Source organism: Lepidochelys olivacea, assembly GCF_965140295.1.
Source record: "Lepidochelys olivacea isolate rLepOli2 genome assembly, chromosome: 2".
Lineage (NCBI taxonomy): Eukaryota > Metazoa > Chordata > Testudines > Cheloniidae > Lepidochelys > Lepidochelys olivacea.
In genome coordinates this window covers 188,775,672-188,799,761 of record NC_140412.1, presented here as the reverse complement: position 1 = coordinate 188,799,761, position 24,090 = coordinate 188,775,672, and the positions used below count along the sequence as shown (strand labels likewise).

At 40.4% G+C, this 24,090-nt stretch overlaps 1 protein-coding gene across 4 annotated transcripts in view; it reads left to right on the top strand.

The window, feature by feature from the left end:
* Positions 1–381: 381 nt before the first annotated feature.
* Positions 382–24,090, top strand: part of TRAK1 (trafficking kinesin protein 1) — a 110,315-nt gene continuing 86,606 nt past the window's right edge. For 3 of the 4 annotated variants that reach the window (XM_084619008.1, XM_084619007.1, XM_084619006.1), the window contains exons 1-2: positions 382–648; positions 20,361–20,555. The gene's annotated coding sequence lies outside the window, so the exon portion shown is untranslated. Of the gene's footprint in view, positions 649–15,706; positions 15,787–20,360; positions 20,556–24,090 lie in introns of those variants that run through there. The other variant, XM_084619014.1, reaches the window with a different exon arrangement.

Here is a 24,090-nt window from a genome sequence, read left to right as displayed (position 1 = left end):
AAAATAGTGCCCTCCACTGGTTATGGGGGAGGGATGGTGGTAATGTCCTAGCATGTTCATCACAATATGTTCTTTGGCTGATGGACTGTATTAACTCTAGGGAGGATTGGACAAAAAAGAAAAATGACTGTTTATCCTACGATTTCAAATATTGATGTAATAGGCCTAACACCTTTCTGTGGATACAGTGATTGCATAGTATACTAAGTGTGGCAGCTGGTCTATGTGGAATATTTGTCTTGTAATATTTGCTGAACTTATCATGGAATTAATAGAATATTTAACAATCTGTTCTGATTAATTTGGTTGGAATTGCCTGAATTTAATATATGCTGCTCTTGTGTATTTTGCAGACCTCTCAAGGAACCCAACACTAGAAAGAGACAAGGTTGCGTTTCTGTTTGCCAGACCCAGTCTCCAGCACTGGTCCCCCTGATGGCAGTTTGTACATCCCTGTGAAACCTGCCAAGCTGGACGCCACAGCTTTGCACGACTGCACTTTGGCTGCCACTGTGCCCCCTTCAGAGCCAACAAACCATGCAGTCCTCGCCTGTGACACAGGCATCCATGAAGAGCACTATGTAAGTGAAGCAGTGGAAGATGATGTGCCGGACTACAGAGAATACAGAGATGCCTGCACCATTACTGGTACGCAATAAACTAGATTATTTTACCTCTTTCTTGAGACAGGTACACAATAGCTAAGTTTTCTTTTCCTTAATGAAGCAACTGCTGACATAGCAGCTTCATACATAATAAATCCATTACTGTTCTAAAAATACTGTGTTTTCTCATCTAGGATATAGTGTTGAAGAGTTCTGAATCTTAAATGAATTCCCAGTCACAACACTACAAGAGAGTTAAGCTGTTTGCAAATAGGCCATTAATTTACAACTGTATAATTAGATTACTGTAGTTTTCATTTAAAAAATCAAATTTGAAAGTCAGGCAATTTGGAGCTCAAGTTTAAAAACAAACCGGAAAATGAGGAATTAAAAATATTGAAGCTCAACATAACGTCATTGCCAGAAATTATGAGAATACTTAGTTACGTTACTAACTGTAACTTGGCTTTCTTGTTAGTGGGAAAGCTCTAACAATTGCCAGATGAAAGAAATGAAGTTGCAGAGTGTCCGATGCTATGCCTGTCGTGTTTGCCTCTCAAAACAGCAACCAGAGGGAGGTTATGCTCTGTTTCGATCTTTGCTGTGTTAGCTCTGGTACTGTAAGAGATAATGCATTTCCCTATAGAGCCTGAATTTCAAAACTAGTTAAGCTGTTTGTTCCTTGTATATTAATGGTTAGTGTAACTGAACGTAATCAATGATCTGGACATCAAATGATAAAAATTTCTTTTCCAAGACCTTTATTGGCAAAGCTTGTGAGGCCTTATGCTCAACTTAACGGTATTTCTCTGTTTTGGATGTAATGTGATAACTGTTGAACGCCAAATCTGAATGTGGTGAGGTGCCGCTGGGCCCCGCTCTCTTCTGATGCGCCCACAAACCAGCCAGAGACCTCTGCATTGGCTCAATCTCCCGTGCCCTTTATTTACAGTATACCTTCCCACCACCTTCTAGCTACAAAGAGCTTCAATATTACAGTCTCAGGGACTGCTCGCTCCTGCAGCCAGCAGAGAAGAGCTCCTACTCCATCTAATGCTCCTCCTCCCTTTCTTTCTCTCCTGGCCTCTTTCCTGCCAGCCTTTATATAGCCCCTGGTTAATGAGGCTGGCAGCTGTTCCTGGTTTGCCAGTCAGGCCTGGGCTTATTCAGCCAGCTCCAATTCCCCTTTCTTGATTTGGGCTGTCATGAAGAGGCCTGGCTCAGATTTCCTTAGCCAACACACTGTCACACTGAATAATTCCAAAATTTCAGGGACTGTTCTAGGTATCAGTGGGTAGACCCCTATTGATTTTGGTGAAAAATGGAAAACCAGAATGGGGAAATAGGGAGCACACAGAAGCCATGGCATCTGCTTGCAGACCCAGCAGTTTCAACTGTCTTTGTAATTGCCTATAGATCGAAGACCTGGTGGATGGCACCTTCCATCATAACACCATTCCCCGCCCATCTCAGCTCTGCCCATCTTCTGTATAGAGTTTTAAAATGTTGACACCCTGCAAGAGAGAAATGAAGAATGATAGGAAAGCATGGGGAAATGGGCGAGGGGAGGGCATACAGAGAGCTTGTGGGGGAGAATGGAGGGATACAAGGAGCCCCTGCTGTGTGCAGTGAGTTTGACCTACAGAAGTTATAAAGTATGTATCACTCTAACTAGAGATTTTTTTCAGATTAAATTGAGTAATCTAGATTTGCACCACTATGTATTAAATTAGTTGGAGCAGCCTCCAATACCCTTGGAGTAACTTTCTCCTTCCTCCTAAAAGAAGTGAGTTTTATGAAGGGTCTTCAACTATCCTTCCACCAATAACCATTAATCCCTGCCATCATTCCCTTCCATATCCTTTTAATTTGATTCACATTACAATTTAAACCTATTTATTTAAAAAAATGAAAGCCAGCAACCTTTGAACTAACAAGATAGTTGCCAAACACAGCTGCTCAGTTCCACAATTGTGTGCTGGATTTCCCAAGAGCGGAATTCTGACTCTTCAAAAAGGACCTAGCTTCCTGCAGTACGAAGTCCAGGTGCCATGACTACCAGTAGCACTGAAGCTGAAGCCAACCCTTTAGTCTCAGAATTGGCGTACTATTGGGCATGTAAAGTTCCTGTTATCATTTTTTTCCCCCTACCACTGATGCCCAGATTCGTTGAGGTATTTATTTATAAGGTGGTCTCTAAGCTTGACTGCAGTTGCCCAAGCATTTATATTGCATCTAAACTTAACAGATAGACTAGGAACATTACAAAAATATGGAGATACTACAGAATTTCTAGTAACAATAACACATCTCGTATCTGTTTGAGGCATGTTGAAGAAGAACAGCTCTTGTGATTTGTTGTTTCAGAATGTTCCCTCAGGGGGACAGTGAGATTTAAGTCGTTGTCCTGTTTCTGACTGCATGCCAGAGCACTCCAGTTTTGTCACAAATATAGATATCTTCATGATAATGATACCCAGAAGGAAAAGTATTTTTTTTCTTTTAATAAAGTCCTCTTACAAGTCAAGGTCAGTATTCAGTTTCGCACCATTAGTTCTTTTAAACACAGCAATCTTTCTGGATTTCCTGTGTCTAAGACTTGCTTTATTCTCTGCCATATCTGGTTTACTTATTGCTGCTACAAAATTGTTGGCCTTTTTGGATCAGGTATAGAGAACAAACGAGTGCTGGATTTCAGCTTTGGGTAAAAAAAGTGCTGGAGCTGAGACCTTTTGTTGACCTCTGATTTTTATTAGCTTGTGACCTGTATCAGATCTATAGTTTCAAGAGCATTAATAACCAAACACATTAAACTTTATAACTTTTTGGCTTCTCTCCTTGTGCAATATAGATGTTTTTCTCCTGTCTTAGCTTCATGACATAGTTTTTAATTCAGTCCTTCAAACCATTGAATTACATTCTACTTGAGCTGTCCTTGGAGGCGGTTCTACTATATCTGATGTTTCAGTAGTTATGCTAGGTGTCCTCAATTGACTAGGGCCGGCTCCAGGCACCAACGAACCAAGCAGGTGCCTGGCGCGGCAAGTTTAAAGGGGCGGCAGGTGGTCAGGCTCTGGAGCAGCAGGTCGGGCTCGCGGCGGGAATTTGACAGCCGCTCCATCAGAGCACATTTCGCGCTCAGCGGCAATTCGGCGACAGGGACGCGACTCTTCTTCGGTTGTCGTTGGTAATTCGGCAGCCGCACCATCACTCTGCCTCTGTGTTCAGCAGCAAGGTTTTTTTTTGTTTGTTTGTTTTTGGGGCGGCAAAAACACTGGAGCCGGCCTTGCAACTGAGGAAGCAGAATTTCTTCATTGCCACTCCAATCTCACTTTCAGGAGTGTACTCAGGTCCCAGTTCACCAGTGCTCTTAAGCATATGCTTAGCTTTATGCATGCATAGTTGCTAACTTGTGAGACTTGATCACAAGTCTATCGATATTTGGTGTTTTGCTTAAAGCCTCAGATTCTGGAAGCATGAGAAAAAAATTGAGGGTTGACAATACTGAGCATGTGCTTAAGTCTCATTGATTTCCATAGAAGTTAAATACATACTAAACTGGGTTGGAGTAAAGCACATGTTGAAGTACCTTGTTGAATCAGGACTGAAGTGCATAAATCTTACTGTGATGGGTACTAACTGCAATTCTAAGATAGATAGCTTAAGTTACTACCTGCAGAGTTTCATAGAGACAAGAAGGCCAAACTAAAATGTGGAGGTCAGTGTAAAAAGTGTGTGTGTCTGTGACCATTTAGGTATAGTGAGACTGTCAGAACCAAATTGAAAGAAACAATAATTTTTAAATCTTTTTTTTTTTTTAGGGGACGTGAGCCATGGTTATACAAAAAATGCTACAGAATAGCCGGTTATCCTGTAAACAGCAATTGTGTTAAATTTGAAAATTAAATTCAGTCACTGAAGTATGTAATAGAGGGTTTTAATGAAGCTTTCACTGAAAAGCTCAATGCAGCCTTAATTATAGAGTTTCTTTGGACAGCCCCATAATATGGGTATGACTAATACAGGCAAATAGGACTGGTAGAATTAGACTTTACTACTGGTACTGGCTTCTGGATAACAGGACCATCATTGTATAGCAGGGAAAGGATAATCTGTTACTACGTGTATGTGCTTTCTCTACTTGCACCATTATTTTGTTCTTCTCACTTTGTATTTGCCCACTTTTCTCTTTTCCTCTCCTGTACGTACCTTCTCAGATGAGTGATCAGAGATATAGCTGTGGATGTAGCACCATCTAGTGTAATTTCATCAAAGAAGAAATTAAAAATTCTATTTGAGAATTACCATTGCTCTTTATACTGTAGTTTTAGTCCAGGATTAAATATTAGTCCTTGGCAGGTGCTGGATGGAAAAAAGACATCTTGGGGGAAGCTTCCTCATCCTTTCCAATTTTTGCTGCCATTTTCCAGAGACAAAGAGCCATATAATCTTAGCAAGACAAAATGGAGTGTTGCTACTAGAAATGTCAGTTGCTAATTACTCCAATTTTGCAAATTGCAAAAGCCTTTTATCCCTCTTGCTTTTGCCTTCTCATCAGTAGCTGTCACTCAAATCTATCCTTCCAGAAATGGAGATTCAGACTGCTCTGTACACACAAAGCTCAAACTATATTAGGTGACAGAAGGGAAATTTTCCTCATTCCATGTCTTCCATGGGGATATTGGCTTTTCTCTGTTACATGTTGTGACCCAGAGACCTACTGGTGCCAGGTGGCAGAGGGCATGCATCAGGGTTACAGGGATCCCCTGGGTCTGGCATGTATATATTAGGTCACCATAAAGTGTCATATAAAGTCTCTCTAATGATCATCATAATCACTGTGAGATATATGTACAGAAAATATGTAAGGAGTTATATATACAGTGAGAATTATGTTCTTGAGGTTTGTGACTTGGAGCTGATCACCAGAAAAGGTGAGAAACAGGTTTCTTTCAGGCAAGGGTTGTTTGTGTTTTTGTCTGTCCACATGTAAGTTGAGTACTGTATGGTTCACAGTGGGTACCCATGTACAATCTGAGCAAAATGCTAGTCAAATGATTGCAAAGTCTCCAGAGGAGACCCTGGGCAGGAAAACACAAGCAGTAGGGGTTATCCAGTGGGTGCACACAATGGATATTTGGATTATAACTGTAGAAACAGGGAAAAACTTAGTATTGTTCCACTGAGAAGGCAAGAAGACAGAGCTTGTTTCATGAACAGAAGATCACAGCCAACCCTGTGTGTAATACACTGGAAGGATTTAGGGTGAACTTTTGCTCTTATAAAATGACAATGTCTGTATTGGTTAAGTTAAGCTCCAGTATGCGTGTTATGATTTTGTGTGATATGTAGCCCTTTGTTTCCAATAGTTCTGCTTGCTATCATTTCAATCTCTGAACTTTGTTTAATAAACGTATACCTTCTTTCTCTATAAACAAACCTGAGTGCTGGGTCTTAAGCAGAGATGTGTTGTATAGTGTAACTGGTAAGCTGTGGTGTACTGTTCCTTTATGAACAGAAGATCTGGAAATTCTGGGAGTGGATCAGGTGCTGGTCACTCAAGGGGGATGCTTGGAGTGTCCAGGGGTTGGAGTGTGCCTACCATTAACTTGAGAGAGCCAGACCTCTGCCGGCTCTGAAGACAGATGCTTGTGTTGCCAGCGGTTGGAGGTGTTGGGGAATTGATTCCCAGCAGGCATAGGCAAGGCTTCTTCATGCTAAGGACAGGGGTCTCACAACCCTAAGTGCCCCCGGGGATGTGTTACATGTGTCATTTTTTTCCTAGCCATCTTTGACTCCTTACCTCCAGTCACCTTCATTGTGTTGATTAAATGTTCAGTCTTGTTCCTCAGATCTGAGGACCCTTCTACTTAGAATTACTCTGCCATGGTATAGTTTGTAATCCGGAGAGCGCAGCTGATTAAGATGATGTGGGTTTGTTTCAGTGGGCTTCACTAACCAGAGAAAGGATAAATGAATTGTGATTTAAATTGTCATTTTCTCATAACTACGCATGATTCACTCATTATCCTAATTTTCACTTCTGGGCACATGCATGAAAGTACACCTTACTTCTTTGACTGTCACTGATTCTGAGAGATTGGCATTGTGAATGATTTGAACATTTCTCATGGAGATGAGCTATTTTGAAGCTTATTTTGTTCATATTTCATGCCTTTCACAGGTTGGCTCACCACCATGAGAATTTTTTAAGGTTACATTGATGGAAAATTATATACTGAAATCCAGGTCCAGAAATACCTTTGTTCTCTGCAATAGGAGTTTTTTCCGATTAAGGACTTCAGGTTTTGTCGCAATAGTTTTTGAAATTCTGCACGCTTCTAGTAGTGGTGGTCATTCTCTTGCAAAGAGAATACAACATGAAACAACTTTAAAATGTTTTTTGTAAAGGTAGGCAGATGTTAAGTATTAGGCTGAGTACCAAATGAAATATAAATTCTTCTAGCTAATCAGAACATATTTAGAAAACAAAGGACCAAATAGTATAATAGGAAATAGTATAACAAAGGAAATAGTATAATAAGCTGTAAGAACTGATGGATTGACTTTCATGAAAGATTGAAAAAAGTTAAGAAAATATTATGTCCCTTCCAAACACAAGGACAGAGCTGGTCAAAAGAGGAAAAAAATTACAAATGTTTTTCAAAAATTACTCAAAAAAATTCTACCAACTCTGAAGCTGGTCACACAGAGGAAAATTTCACACAAACTTTGTAACTTTTTTCATTTTATTTTCAGTTTTCAAAATTTTGATTTTTTTTTAAATTGAAATTTAAAAAAATTAAAATTAATTCTATATAAGAAAAAAGGCAGTTTTCTTGAACTAAAAAGTCATTGCATCCATATAAACCAAAACATCAGACCAGTGAAGATGACAGAAGTTCTCAACAGACAAATCTGGATACAAGAAAATCTTTCTCAGTTTTTTTTATATATGAGGAAGGGAATAAAACAGGAATAAAGCGGAAGTGAATAAAGCAGATTCCACATATACAGAATATTTCTGCCCCGATGATGCAATCTGCTAGCTTTAACCAGTGACTTCCTTTGACAAAAGGCAACACACTCTGCTCTCAATAATTTACTTTACAGTGGATATTTTATTTCATGCACATGTCAAGTATCTACAATCTTTACTTTCCAGTTTTTCATTTTCTTTTTACTTCTTCCATATATATATATATATATATATATATATATATATATATATATATATATATATATATATATTGTTGTTTGAGAGTTAATGGAGGACTGATTTCAGTTTTCAGTCTTATTCACAGAACTCTACAGCACAGAAATTGGCAACTGCCAATTTGTGATAAATGCAGATGATGCAAAGCTTCCAGAATACCCGAATCTTGTTATGGAGAGCCTATGTCTGTGATTTGACAGGATAATTCAGTTTCCATGGCCATTCTGATTTTGGTGCTTGTATTGAGACTGACAGCAAGGGTACTAATCAGTGCCACATTGTGATGATGACTTTTATGACATGGACAGGAATCCATCACCTTCGTTCACAGAGGCCACAAAATATCCATCAGGTGACAATAACTTGAATTTCTCTCCTTCTCTGCATTGGGTTCTGTTCTTGACACCTGTCATAAATATAAAGGGAAGGGTAAACCCCTTTGAAATCCCTCCTGGCCAGGGGAAAGCTCCTCTCACCTGTAAAGGGTTAAGAAGCTAAAGGTAACCTCGCTGGCACCTGACCAAAATGACCAATGAGGAGACAAGATACTTTCAAAAGCTGGGAGGAGGGAGAGAAACAAAGGGTCTGTGTCTGTCTGTATGCTGGTTTCTGCCAGGGATAGACCAGGAATGGAGCCTTAGAACTTTTAGTAAGTAATCTAGCTAGGTATGTGTTAGATTATGATTTCTTTAAATGGCTGAGAAAAGAATTGTGCTGAATAGAATAACTATTTCTGTCTGTGTATCTTTTTTGTAACTTAAGGTTTTGCCTAGAGGGGTTCTCTATGTTTTTGAATCTAATTACCCTGTAAGATATCTACCATCCTGATTTTACAGGGGGGATTTCTTTATTTCTATTTACTTCTATTTTTTATTAAAAGTCTTCTTGTAAAACACTGAATGCTTTTTCATTGTTCTCAGATCCAAGGGTTTGGGTCTGTGGTCACCTATGCAAATTGGTGAGGCTTTTTATCCAACATTTCCCAGGAAAGGGGGGGTGCAAGTGTTGGGAGGATTGTTCATTGTTCTTAAGATCCAAGGGTCTGGGTCTGTAGTCACCTAGGCAAATTGGTGAGGCTTTTTACCAAACCTTGTCCAGGAAGTGGGGTGCAAGGTTTTGGGAAGTATTTTGGGGGGAAGGACGCATCCAAACAGCTCTTCCCCAGTAACCAGTATTAGTTTGGTGGTGGTAGCGGCCAGTCCAAGGATAACGGGTGTAATATTTTGTACCTTGGGGAAGTTTTGACCTAAGCTGGTAAAGATAAGCTTAGGAGGTTTTTCATGCAGGTCCCCACATCTGTACCCTAGAGTTCAGAGTGGGGGAGGAACCTTGACAACACCCTTTTCTTCTGCCTTTACACGTTTTCTGTAGCCAACATCATCTGTTTCCATGACTTTTCATCACCTCATCATTGATGACTACTTTCGACTCTACCTCTTCCACATTTCTTCAGTCCTGCAAATGAAACTCTCCAGCATCATTTCTAGGATGGCTGTCCAGCTTCCAGCTCACACTAAGTATGGTATAAATGAAGTTCTTCTCTCACTTCCTGTCCTTTGCTATCACTGTCAATAATTCCACCATCCTCCCTGTTACCCAGGCCCACATCTTAGGTGTCATTTTTTTTTTACACCTCTCCTTTTGCATCAACATACAAACGGTTGCTAAATCCCGCCGATTCGTCTTCTGTAGTGCCTAAAAAATCTGCCTCTACTGTTAAAATCTTGGATGAATCCTTAGTCATTTATTGGCTTGACTACTGGAGACCCTTCCTCTCTGGCCTCCCTGATTCTCTAATTGTTGCCTTCAAGTCAATCCAACATGCTGTAACTAAAACTAATCTTTTTGCTGACGGCTCCAGTTACATCATTCTCCATGTTTGAATCCCTGCATGGATTTCCTGTCTCTTTCCCCATCAAATTTTAAGCTTCTCTTTCTTGCCTTTTAAGCTCTGTTCCTGTTTGCATCTCATCCACCATGTCCCAGCTTGCACTCTGTGCTCTTCCAATTCAATGAAAATTGACGGTCTCTGATTGTTTCCCACATGGGACTCTATGCTGCTTCTTATGCCAGCCCCTTCATCCAGAATATCCTCCCTGATCCTGTGCACAAAGCAACCTCAGTCTCACCCTTTTAAATCTCTTCAAGACTTGCTATGTTAGGGTAGCCTTCCAGAGCTGACTTATTCCATTATTCCTGCCCGACTGTGCCCCTCAAGCTAGTATTAACTTATTTTTTAAGTAAAAATGCTAAACCTAACTACTATATTCACAATAAAAGCATGAATGTATGTACAAACATATCTAATTTTTTGCTGTTGTAACCCCAGCTTTTCCTTAATGCCCGTCTTCACCAACCTTATTGGTCATCCCTAATTGTGTAATTTTAGGGACAAATCCTGAGAGTTGGTGAGGAATCCTGGGAGTTGCAAGTGTTTATCACTTAGGGATTTGGCCTTAGATTGTAAATTGTTTTAAGCAAGAGCCTATCAGCACTATCAAGGCTGATTCCCAACTTTGGCACTTAGAGTGCAGAAGGTGGGGACCTGCAAGCATTCTAAAAATTAATACTGGCCACTCCAGGCTTGTATTAAACTCCCAAGGTTACAGCTTCTCTCTGATTGGTAAATACTGCCATACCCAAGTGAAGAACGCCTTTCAGAGCCCAGGAAGGTGCACTTGGGAATTCCTTCCTGTGGCATACCCTCAAGCCCTTTCACCCCCACTCTGGGGAAGAGCTGAGAAAGAAAAACAAAGAAAATCAGCTGTTGCCGCCAGCGAATTAAAATGATGTGCACAAACCTCTTAGACACAAAATCCAATTCTGTCCTTAAAAAAGGTAAATTTTATTAATAAAATAAAAAAGAGAAAAAAATACATCTGGAAACTCAGGCTATTGCTAGGTTAAAAAAAACAAAAACAAAAACAAAAAAAACCCTTCAAGGATTAAGCATCAAGAATAGTTTTCTTGAGGTCTAGGTTAAAGCCAAACAAAAGCACTTGGGGTTAGCACAGAGAAATCCACAAGCCATAAAGAAATAAAAGGAATAAACCTAATCACATCTTCCTAAACATTTTCTGATCTACTTACATGTCTGGAGTTTTAAATGAGTAGGTTCTAGGTATGATACTGATGATTTTTCATACGTGGCCCAAGCTTTTTACAGCATAGCTCTACCCTGTCCCCTCTCTCTGGGAGAACCATGACAGACAAAAGGGGAGTCGTTTTTAAATTTTAAAAAGTTCTAGCCTTCCCATTGGCTCTTCTGGCCAGGTGTCCACTCATTTCCTTTTACCTGTGCTTAGCAGTGAGACTTTTTAACCCTTTATGTATAGAGCAATAGAAAACAGTTACTAAGAGGGATTTTATAGCTAGCTGGCTGGCTGGGTGTCTGTAAAAGGGACATTTATCACATTTCATTTATCATTTGCATTTATCACAAGCACATTGGTTTATGATTCTAAAAATGCATTGAGCATATTCTTTAGAGGGCTCTGTCTGCTAATTTGTAGCATAATTGAAGCCTAGAAACAATAGGATAATTACTTTTAGGATTGTGTATATTCTATTCTTTTATCAGTAGTGCCTCTTGCTTTTTTTGACAGACATACGTAGTCTTAGTCTTGGCTGTTCAGGTTTAGAAAACCCTAATGGATAAAGAAACTATTTGTTCTTGCTCCTGTTAAATTTTGGTTTGCCAGCATCCAGCTGATGTGTGAATGACTTTTTGTTCCTGCTGTAGAAGAATGAGCTTTGGGAGCCATGTTTACTTTTTCTTCTTTTGCAAAGGGAAATGCACTAATATGGTTCTATTTGGCAAGGTTGGGGGCGGGGGAGGGGAATTTTAGCATATTGGGGCAAAATTAAAACTGCTTTATGGAGAAGTGTACAATAGCGACATTACCATTTAGTGTGAATGCTTTATTATCATCTGATCTAAATTTTGTGTGTCCAAAATACAAAAATTCTGGGATATTTTAAAGAAACTTGATATGAAAGCATAGTGATTGTAACATATTTTAACCTATGAGAGGGGGAAAACATAAAAAACAGTTCAGTTCATAGGAACTGAGAATTTCATGAGCTTTTAACATTAGCTCAGCCTTTACTTTCTTGTGCTAGCTCTGATTGGAGCTCTTTTGTGAGCCAACTTGTTCCTCTAACTTGGCTCCTCAGAATGTTTTAAACTGCCATACTTTAGTAGAATCCCCCCTGCAGATGACACACTGAAGGGACATTTTCTATACACAGGGATGCTAAAAGAAAATGAGTGCTCAGAGTTGTGTGGGATAATGCTGTCCTTCCTAGAGATTCTTCTTGGCAGCAAAGAAGGGCTATGATAAATTTGTACAGTGCAAGTCTATCTCATTATTTTGATACAAAAATTACTTATGACCTTGGGAAGGGAGGTTCTTTTGTGTGTGAATGCAAGGTGGGTTAGAAGTAGGGCTAGGTAACAGTTTTCTATCAGATTTTTTTCAATGGGAAATTAGATTTTGACTAGACAAAACTTCTTGCAAAAAGTGTCTGCTTTCCATACAAAGCTTCAGTTTTTGTGGGATGTGTTTTTGGGTGAAAATAATGAATGATCAAAACCCAAAATGATGCTGTGCTGCCTCACGCTCCTTTTCTGTTCTATAGGCCGCTACTTCTTCCATAATGCACCATGGCCCTGTGGTTGCCATGATGTGTTGCCTCTCCTCACCAGGAACGAGAGACTATAGTGCATCTTGGGAGATGCAGTCCTGACAGAAAGTCTGGCCTATTGAGAATGGAAACATGAGGCACCAAAGTACAACTCTCATGAGGCACTGCAGTGGCATTTGAGAGTCAAAATATTTTGGCTTTCAACTCTTCATGAAAAAAAAAAATTTCCTCAAGAAGTCATCTACTTCAGCCCTGTGTGCTGAGCCAGAGTCAAGTAAACCCAGGTCCTCTCTGTCAAATGGTAGTCTAACCTGTTCTTGGTTCTATAGAGTAGATAGGGTTCCTGAAGCTCCTCTGCCCACACATGCTACCAGGGCTGTTGAGATCAGATGAAGTGGTTGAGTTAGGACTCTGTTCAAATGTATGAGAGTTGGTGGCATGGCATTCCCAACTAAAGAGTCCTCAACGCTGTTGGAATTTGCGCTCTCCGCCAGCTCAACAGCCAGAGGCTGTTGACATTTAGTATGCTGTGCAAAGTCCATCTCTCCTCAGATGAATTAGTGGGTTGGTATTTAGTGAGTTGGGAGAAAGGTCTGTCCTTTTCTGCTTTTCTTTCTTTAGTAAATTGCCTTTTGTCTTTTTTAAAGCCCTCTGAGTGTTGAAAATCAGGCATATTTGATAAATTAAAAATAAATGTTATATAAAAGCTGTAGGGTACAGTCCCACTTCCCCTTCTCGTCAGGAGCAGTACCACAGAAGTGCACGTTAGAAACCACCCACCATTCAGTCCTCTCTACAAAGCTAAAGTTGATTAGAAGCCCTTTGAATTCTGTTTAATAGATTGTGTGGCTTGTTACTGAATGCCTGCAATATTACCTGTCCTCGATGATATCAAGCAGCATCTCGGGACTTGTCTATGATGCCCTGTAGTGAGATTACGGTGTGTGCTAAGGTGTTTCACTATAACTAGCCCATGTAGACACTGCTAGCATGAACTAAACACAAACTAGGATGGAACCTTTAACGTGGCCTGGTTTGAAATGGGACTATGTTAACACAAACTAGATATCTTTTTAGTTCGCGCTAGCAGGGTCTGTGTGGGGTGGGTACAGCACAACCCTGCAGTGCATGCAGCAATTCACACTTCTGTAGTCTGCACTGCGGGGCCATGTAGACAAGCCCTTAGATTCCAAAGTTATAGCACTTCTATAACATATGTGATGATTGAGTGTTGGCTCACTGAGCTTCAAGCCATCAGCAACACGGCAAATTTTACTTCTTTCTAGCTGACCAACAAATAGACCAATATCAAGGCTGAACTTTCATGCCCAGCTTCTGTCAGAAAGTCTGCCCCCATTTTGATTTTCATGCAAATATGCTGACTGCTAATTTTCTCCATTCTGTGGTTCTGTCTAAAGTGGTAGAAAAGCATCAGAAGACTAAGCTGTAGCATGCTGCTGCTAGCCTCTAGGACTTATCACTTGTTAAGTGGTTGAGGGAAAGACTATCGTTCTGAATTCCATCTCTGGAATAGTATCAGGCTTAGAACCTGACCAATGAGGAAAATCTCATTGCAGACACAAGCTCTTGGTTGGCTGTCAGCTTATATTAGAGCACCTTTGTGTGAATGACGGTCTTCCATAGTTTCTGGGCTCTCCTAGATTTATCAGTCCGGTGTAATAAGGCTTTTGCTGATGCCAAATTGTTTTACCAGGAAAAAGTTTCATTCCTCTCTTAACAGAGACATGCAGGTCCATCACCAGAAAACATTTTGAGAAACAACTCCTCCTTTCTTGCTAGGACAGGGGTTCAGCAGCAAAATTCCCATATGGAAAGTGAATTTTTCCTCACACATTACTTTTTCCACGTGGGATATTTTCTTCTTTTAAGGACCTAGACATTTTACAAAAGCGAAGTTTGTGTGCTGTGTAGCTGTTGGTGAGCCATGGTCACTTCTAAATGTTCAAAACACTGTTCTCAAAAGGACAGGTGGCTGAAACCTGAAGGGTCCTTTAAGTATAGTCTCTCCTTTCTTCCTATCTGCAAATGTAAGTGCTACATCAGATCAATCTGCTACTTCAGGATCTCTATCAACAGTAGTAGTAATAAAAAAAACAAACAAACCTCTAAACAGCGCTTCTCAAAGAATGAACCTGGGTATTTTTAGCATAGCTTAAGCTTTATATTATGAACCCAACTTTCTTTCCATCTCTGCCACTGCCCCGTCCCCACAATAAAAAAACAGACAAACAAAAAAAAAAAAATCAAAAACTTGAAGCAATCATTATCTTTCTCAGGACACTGCCAGGATGCAGGAATTGATGCCACTGCATTGTTAGCAAGGCGTACTTCTGAAACATGTAGGAAATGCTCATATGGAAAATGTACTCTCAATAATCACAGCCAAAAAGGAGCAAAAATATTTGTCTGAAGGAAAAGCAAATCCTTAAATGTGAAGTGTAATCAATGGCAGTGATGATTGGCTGAGGGGGTAATTCAGTGAAGTGACGGCAGTAAGGAAGTGTTAGTGTTCAATGTTTAGGTACATTTTCAAACAGAAACAGAGTTCTCTGAAAATAAAATGGAAAGCTTATTAGCCAGTATTTCTGACCTCTACTGCAGTGAGGTGCAAAGTTAAGGAAACAATATGTTAAAGAAGACTTCGAGCCAAACAGTTCCTGAGCAGCTTATAACTTTATCAAAGAAAAAGTCCTTAATTAGTTTTATTAACAAAAGGTTCTTTATCACAAATTAATGACTGTTTCTTTTGTGCTGAGCTTTATGCTTAACATTTGATTTAAAGGTTTAGACTCTAACACCAGGGAAACTGGATATGCATTATGGTAGTCTTTAATTAAGTAATTACACACTAGTTTTCCCACAGAACCCCTGCCTAATTTAGTGCCCAGGGTGGATGCATGAGAACAGTTGAATTAAAGTTGCATGGGCACCCATAAATCTGACCACTTCCTAAAAATAATTGTTTAATGAAGTTCTTTGTATATAATTACAGATGTTTATAAATATACTGTATTATTCTATAATATCTGAAAATCAATTTTGTTAATGAGAACTCAGTCCATTTCTGTTACCAGCTAGTGTTCCTAATTCCCATTTTTTAAATTAGTTTTGTGTAATATGCAGTGAATCATAACTGTGTCACATTTGCAGTCAACTCTGAACAGCGTGAAGTTCATTTAACGTTTTGTGTTGCATGAGACTGGACTTTAGCCTCCAGGCAGTAACACTGTTCTACAGAACAGCTTGCTTTTAATTAAATGAAAATTTCTGCTCTGGCTCACTGAGTTACTTTTTCAGGTATGATTTTGAGCATGTAAACTTAACTGGTTCCTTTTTTAAAAAACATTATTTTAAGTTATTTGTTGGCCTTGGAATATATAGAATAACTTTTATCCAAAGCTTGTGTTACAATTATTCTGTTGGAGTGAGGGTGGGATGGGACAGAGAAAAACTGGTTGGGAAACTGAATAGGAGGCTTTGTACAGAAAAATAGCTATGAATTCACCCATTTCCCCCTGCTTTCTCTTCTAACCTTTTCCTCTTGCTGGTCTTTCTTTCCTTTCATGAGGCTGCCTTCTTCTTATACCTCACCATTTCATCTTTCTCTGCCCATCCCTTTTCATATGATTTTCGCCTTTCTGCCTCCTATTCTTTTTATTTCTTTTGGGATATTAGTGGTTATACAAGAAGAGGGAGAGTAAGAAATTGTGACAAGATTTTATGAAGTTCTGATTCCTCTGTGGATAGTGCAGGGTGGTACTGATACAGATCATTGTCCCATTAGTCTAAAATTTGAAGAATGATTCATTTTCTTTTTCTTGTTGGCATATCTGATCTGCTTTTACGAGGCAAGTAATGACCATATGTGCAGATAGTGAAGCAATTAATAAATTAGTGTCTAGAATCTACTGCTTCCCCGTAGATTTGATGTGGATACAATAGCTCTGAGTGAGCTGCTGGACCAGCTGGGGAAGGCAAAAATCGCACTTCAGATAATGGCACAGGGCTCTTCTGAACGCTTTCTTTATTAACAGAGATTCAGAACGGCACAACATGTCCCCATACTTGCCACCAAACCTAACAGACCTGCGGGACCCCTGTAGGCCTGCTTCCAGACCAATATTGGTCCCTTTCCCCAATTCCTGAAATTTCCAGGTATCATGGCTGTATTGGGGCTGTAACACCAGGAATTCTCCTCGCCCACTTCAGTCTCCCCGTCACGGGCACTGGTGATAGGGATTCACAGAAAAGGCAACACAGCCTAGTTCTGTATTGTTTTGATGGTGTTTTCCCACTCATCCCTAACCCTCCCCATCTCCAGCCAGACCTCTACTCAGATAGCCCTGACGTTTGAGAAGTGTCCTTTGGAATGGCAGTATGGGGATCTCTGTGTGGAGAATCACTCCATGTATAAATCTGTGGGGGATGCTACGGGCAGATGAGTGTACCAAAGATCTGACTGATCCTAGCATCTGGGCAAAGAAAACTGGTTTCCAAATAATTTATGCCATACAACTGCTCAAAAAGCTGTCTTGGGAGGGTGGAAAAAAAAATTAAACAGGCGAGTACCGCAGACCGCTAGTCCTTCTGAACTGATGATCGGGGTATATCCTGGACTTTCTCCTCGAAACATACTCTGTGGTATCGGAAAACAGACAATCACTATGCTCTCAAATGAAAACTCACAGGAAAATAAGACAAAAACAACATATCACCTCTGGGTAAACACTTTTCACAAAGTGATTACTCTATAACTATATCTTACCTATAAGTGGCCTCATCCTCAAAGGAAGCCTGGCATAGTACTTTCAAAAGACGAGCCTGAGAGCTTAAATTCATAACTTTGCTAGACACTAAAAATCATGGTCTGAATAAAGACACTGGTTTTATGCCTTATTACAACAAAGTAACCCTCTAACTCCCCTTTTTTGTCCTATGACTACAGGGGTGTCAATGGGCTGCTTCTAAGGGAGCATTCAAGGTGAATATGTGCTAACTACATATGCTAAACTAGCCATTGGATCTTACATTTAGCAGTAACACTCTTAGTACCTTTCCCAGACCTGAGGAAGAGCTCTGTGAAGTTCAAAAGCTTCTCTCTCTCACCAAGTTGGTTCAGTAAAAGATACTTCTTCACTCACATTGTCTCTAATTCTTTTAGTTCATTTACAGTAAGTCTGTTTAAACACCAGGTGGCGATATCTATCATCATGATATTCAGTAGTCAGATAGGAAATAATTTGAACCCTGAAATAAAGGGAGGAAAAGATATGGCTTGGTTTTGTTTTATTAATTAGGATTCAGAATATTTTGAATCCGAATTAAGGGGTGGCCTGAGATGAAGTGACTGATTCATTCTCTACAAGGGGTGTCTGCACTTTCTTGGTTATAGCAGAGATGAGTTGTGCTCTGTTACTGAAATCCTTTGAGATACTCCCACACACCCCAGGATATATGGTGCTCTATAAATGTATTTTTCTGTGTCTCTATTGTTATTTCCAAGCAACCAGCAGTTCTGGGACTCCTCAGCTGGAAAATCTTAAAAAAACACCACACCACACCACACAACACGACACTTTCAGAGAATTAAAAAAACGTAACAAGCTTACTTTCCAGCCACTTTATCTCTTGGAATAGGGTTCCCTACATCTTTGTCTATACTGTGTGGCACCTAGCTGTATATCCCCTTTCTCCTTGCAGTCTTTCTCCCCTCTCTCTCACTATTTTCTGTCACCTCCCCTTGCCCTTTTTTAGTAATTACCTATTCCAGCTGTTCTCACTCTGGCCTTGTGGAGAGCAGCCTGGTCATATGATACTGGCGTAGGTTCTTGTGCTCCACTGCTAAATGTCACTAAAAGACAGCTTAAAATATACATTTAATATTTTCCATGCTACAGTTCTGAAATTCCCCCAGGGATGTGTCACAATTGTGTGGGGGAGAGGAGAGTGGGGATATCCAAGAGACTGTGAGTCTGGAACAAGGGAGGAAGCTTGTGTGATTGTGAGCGTGGATAGCCTATAAGACTTGCACTCTAAGATGTGGTCCATGCTATGAAAAGATTTCAGAATGATTGCTTGAATTTCTAATTAACCCCCTTCTCTCCATTTTCATTTCTCATGATCTCTCCCTTCTAGTTTTTCCTTCCATGCCCATTTTTTCCTCTCCCTCCTCTTCTACCTACCTCCTCCTCCCATGCAGTCAGCCACGCAGAGATTAAGCACACATCCTGAAAGACCCTGTCTTACTCCCCTATTTTCACCTCATGGTCCCTGTAGCCAATAACCAAGATTTTTTTCAAGAAACAGAACAATGAAGAAATAAACATTCTATGGAAAATAATGAAATGTCTCTTATATCTTTCTTCCCTGATGGCTTGTAGAGATGTATTCCAGTGAAAAGCTGTCTGTCACTAACTTGGAGGGTTGCATCAGTTACATGGTGTTGAGGTCATTTCTGTCTAACAGGGTTGCTTTATTTACAGTAAATTGTGAAGTGAGTCACTGCCCTACCAATGCCAAATTCTGAGACCTTTGGCACTGGTTAAAGATGGAATTCAGGGGCCACAAATTTCATATGTACACAGCATATTAGCAGTTCATTAAACTGTGTGCAGGAAAGGCATGTGGTAAAACAGATTTTGGTAATCCCCGCTCAGAAGAACTTTTTGTGTTTCAGCTTCCCATTCTCACATTTTTGCTTCAGCTAAGGTTAGCTATAGAATTCTGCCCTACCAATCTGAAAATGCTATTTAGTGCTCTGCCTTTTTTCTGATTATAAAGCAGGACATTTTGTTAGTAATTTAGAATTGAACTGTGTGAATCTTGATAAATTGAAAAACTGAGTTATAGACAACAACATGAAATTCAACAAAGACAAATATAAGGTGCTAAACTTAGGGAGGAAAAACGAAATGCACAAATACAGAATGGGGGGGATAACTGGCTTCACAGCAGCATTGCTGACAAGGATCTGGGAGTAGTGGTGGATCACAACCTCAAAGTGAGTTGTTAGTGCAACACTGTTGCCCAAAAGAAAAAAAAAAGCGCAAATGCAGTTTGGGTTGCATTAACAGAGGTATAGCATGCAAATCACAGGAGGTGATAGGACTGCTCTACTCAGCACTAGTTAGTCCTCAGCTGGAGTACTGCGTCCAGTTTTGGTCACTGCTGCAGAGAAAGGATGCAGAGAAACTGGAAAAGATCCAGAGGCGAGTGACAAAAATGATCAAAGGAATGGAATGCAAGCTATATGATCAAAGGCTGAAGGAACTAGATACGTTTAGTTTGGAAAAGAGGAGATTAAGGGGGGACATGATAGCAATCTTCAAATACTTGAAAGGCTGCCATAAAAAAGATGGAGAAAAATTGTTCTCTCTTGCCACAGAGGGCATGACAAGCGGCAGTGGGTTCAAACTACTGCATAGCACATTTAGATGCAATCTCAGGAAAATTTTCCTGACTATAACAGTAGGACAATGGGACAGGGAATGCCTAGGGAAGTTGCGGAAGCTCCTTCACTGGAGGTTTTCAAAAAGAGGCTGGATAATCGTCTGTCTCGAGTGGTTTAGACACAACAAATTCTGCATCTTGGCAGAGGGCTAGACTAGATGACCCTTGCAGTCACTTCTAACCCTATGGTTCTATGATCCCATGAGTCGCCAACCCTGTGCTTACGCGGCTCTTGTTTCTCCTGTTACCAACCTCACTCAGTCATGCATTCCAAACCAATGTGTATTGCTCACTGTTCTTTTTAGGAAACTCTTGCCAGCACTGAAGTAAATGGACATGCTTGCCTGGCTCATGTTAAAACATAAGAGCTCAGGTATTTGAAATAATTAACATGGGCTATATGTTTCTTTTCCTCCTTTCAGATGTGTGCAATAGTACTGATCTTCCTGAAGTTGAAATCATCAGTCTGCTGGAAGAACAGCTGCCCCATTACAAGCTGAGAGCAGATACCATCTATGGTTATGACCACGACGACTGGCTTCACACGCCTCTCATTTCTCCTGATGCCAGTATCGACTTAACAACTGAGCAAATAGAAGAGACGCTGAAATACTTCCGTAAGTGAAAACTTGACAGTTGTACCGAAGCAGGAATATGGCTTGAAAATTGAACTAGTGCTCTCTGTCACAAGGCCCTTAATATAGCAGCTGTGCTTAGGGATCAGCATGAGTGGCGTCGGACCAAGCTACATGTGCAATTTAAACCAGCCTTCTGTTACAATGCTGTGGCAAAAGCAATAAATACATGAATAATGGGTCAAAAGCTGGTCTGTTTTCTGTACCAGTATTACAGGTTTCTGATGGGTAGAAGGTAAAGTAAATATTAAATAAAAGATTAGAACATACAAAATAGTAATTGCACTTGTAGTTTGTACATGCAGAGCTTCATCCAAGAGAGAGGTTCTTGATTATCCTCCTGGATTAAATTCTATTTAGGATGAGAAAGTAACAAAGACTCTTAATAAAAAATACAGTAAAAAAAACCCCTAAAAACACCTAAATCTCAGATCCACACGTCAATTCAATTTCCAGAAGGTTGGAAAGTCCCTGAAATATCTGGAGTTTGAATATATGATGGTATGCATTTTGTTTGAGGACTTTTTAATCAGCTATAGGTTAACATAGTCTACTCATATTGAAATTACTTCTCCATTCCACAGATTTAATGTGAAAGCTCTAAATGTTGGGTGAGTGAAGAAACTTCCAAGTAGTTGCTTTTGTTTTTTAAACATACTTTTCCTTTAAATCAGAACTTATGCAAGAGGAAAACCAGGAAAAAATGTTTGATCAAAAAGAAATGTATGTAACATTAAATTCCTGGATTTCGGTTGCTATAATTGGAATGTATTACTTTTTGCTTTAACTCTCAAAGGTGGCAGTTGCAATTTCCTGATACCAAGCATCAGCATAAAATACAAAAAGCTAGGCCTAGGCTTGCTGCCTACTATATTTGCATTTTTCATTTGCTGACACATTGCATGGTGGATGATGCTATAGTGTCCTGGCAAGGCATCATGAAATCAAGTAATCATGTTGCAGCTTAGACTTCTGGGAGAGAGAGCTGCAATTCTGGACTATCCTGGAAGAACTGAAGTTAGTAGCAACCTTAAAGGGATGGTCAGTTCACAGAGTTTGTCCTTTCATCTTTTTCTTTTTTTCTGTCCAGTTTCATGACATTGCAAACAGTGGCTGACCATTACACCTGTAGGAATAGCTCCTAGCTTAAAGTTCTGTTCACTCTTGTCTAAGGGAAGGGTTTTCAAAGTGAGGAAAACCTATACAAATATAGTCAAACATAAATCCTCTGGCCATCCGAATGATGATTTTGTCATTTAGTAATTCAGCAAGAGATTTGTGATGAAATAAAGGTTCTTCTTCGAGTGCTTTCTCATGTCCATTAACTTACGTGTGTGTGCTTACCACATGCACCAGTGTCGGAAATTTTTCCTTCAGCAGTATCTGTAGGGGGCTGGCTCTGGCGCCCCCGGGACCGGTGCACATGTGCCGCGGTGTAGATCTCCAGCTCTAGGCCTCAAATCCGCATGAGCCAGGACATCTTCCTTCTGGTCTTCTGCCCCAAACCCCATGAGACTAGTGAAGAGAGGCACCTCCACGCTTTGGACATAAGAAGGGCCCTGGCTTTCTACCTAGATCAGATGAGCCTTTCCGTAAGTTGGCTCAGCTTTTCATCTCTACAGCTGATGGGATGAAGGACCTCCCAGTGTCCACGCAGAGGATTTCTGATTGGATCACCTCTTGCATTAGCACCTGCTATGAGTTGGCAGGAGTCCCTCTGCCGCCGATCGTCAAAGTTCACTCGACCAGAGTGAGGCATCTTCGGTGGCCTTCCTGGCACACTTCCCGATCCATGACTTCTGTTGAGCCATGACATGATCCTTGGTGCACATGTTCACGGCCCACTATGCTGTCACTCAGCAGGCCAGGGATGATGCTGGGGTGGGCAGAGCAGTGTTACAATCTACATGTCCGTGAACTCCTACCCACCTCCGAGGGGTACTGCTTCGGAGTCACCTAAGTTGAATGGACATGAGCAAGCACTCGAAGAAAAGACAGTTACCTTTTCCATAACTAGTGTTCTTTGAGATGTTACTCATGTCCATTCCACAACCCACCCTCCTTTCCCACTGTCGGAGTTTCCAGCAAGAAGGAACTGAGTGTGGGAGGAGCCGGCAGCGCCCTATGTACCGTGGCATGTGAGCCCTGCTCCAGGGGGTGCCACAGCTCGTCCCCTACAGATACTGTTGAAGGAAAAACTTCCGGCACCAGTTCATGTAGTGAGCGCGCACACACCTAAGTTGAATGGACATGAGCAACACATCTCGAAGAACAGCGGTTACGGGAAAAGGTAACCGTCCTTTTCTTTCCATTTGCATTAAACTATAGGTTTGTTTCACATATGAATTTGTGACATTTAAAATTACCTGTAATGTTAAATTCCAATCCTGCAAACTGAAGCAATCAGCCTGGATTACAGTATAGGATCAGTGCCTGAAATTTCACTAAGGTATGGTGTGTTAGATTTTATTGCAGTGTGTAGCAGTTACTGAATTTAGGTTATAAAGAACAAAGCTCTTGTTGCTTCTTATGACTAGTTTTAAAGGGCACATGACAGTAAGAGAACATGTCATCCAAACACCAAATTAAATATCTTTCATCTTTAAAAAATGGTGTAATTTATATTTTAGGAAATAAATCCCTTAAATATGCTTGGTTGCTGCCAGTGATACGTGGCATTAACTTCACTAATGGACAAAAGAAATAATGCAAAATTTAAAAATAGCCAACAACTGCAGCAGGTCTACAGAGCTGGTTAAATTACATTGCTATGAGGAAGAGATGTTGTATCAATAATATGCTAGTGTTCACTGAAGTTGGGTTAAATAAAAAATTTGAAATATCAGATTTCAAAGTCTGTTGTGGCTGGATAAATGCTAACTGCTGAATTCAAGATATTTTTATGATGAATTCAGTTCTACAAAGCCATGGGCTAAACCTTGAGCCAGTTTATATAAGCAAGTTAAAGCTAAATGCAGAAGAAATCTGCTATCCTGGTGGGCAAAGCAGCAGAGAACCATCAGCATGGCTAGTGAGTGTGCACAACATGAGGTTATGTGGCCTAGGATTGCCATCTTTGGTTGGACGAATTCCTGGAGATTTCATCACATGATATAATCTTTAATTCTTGGAGACTCCAAGTCATTCCTGGAAGGTTGGCAACCCTAATGTGGCCTCATATCGTCATGAGAATCCAGCAGTGGCCACTACCTTTAATTCTTCACTTCTCCCAGCTTGTGTACTCAACAGGAGCTGGCAGACTAGGTGACTACAGAGCCTGACACAATGTTGTGGGCAAGGACTCCATCCATTAAATTTTTTAGGAGCACAAAACTGTGGCTTGTGTTCTGCTTGCTTTAGTTTCTCCCTATCCTCTTGCTAAAGCCTCATAGAGCTGCTCACTGGGAAAAGTTAACATGAAGAAGCAGCAATAGTGAATGGTTCCTATACAGATGTTCGCCAGACAATTTGTTTACATTTGCATGACTGCCCGCAGCTCCCAGTGGCTGCGGTTCGC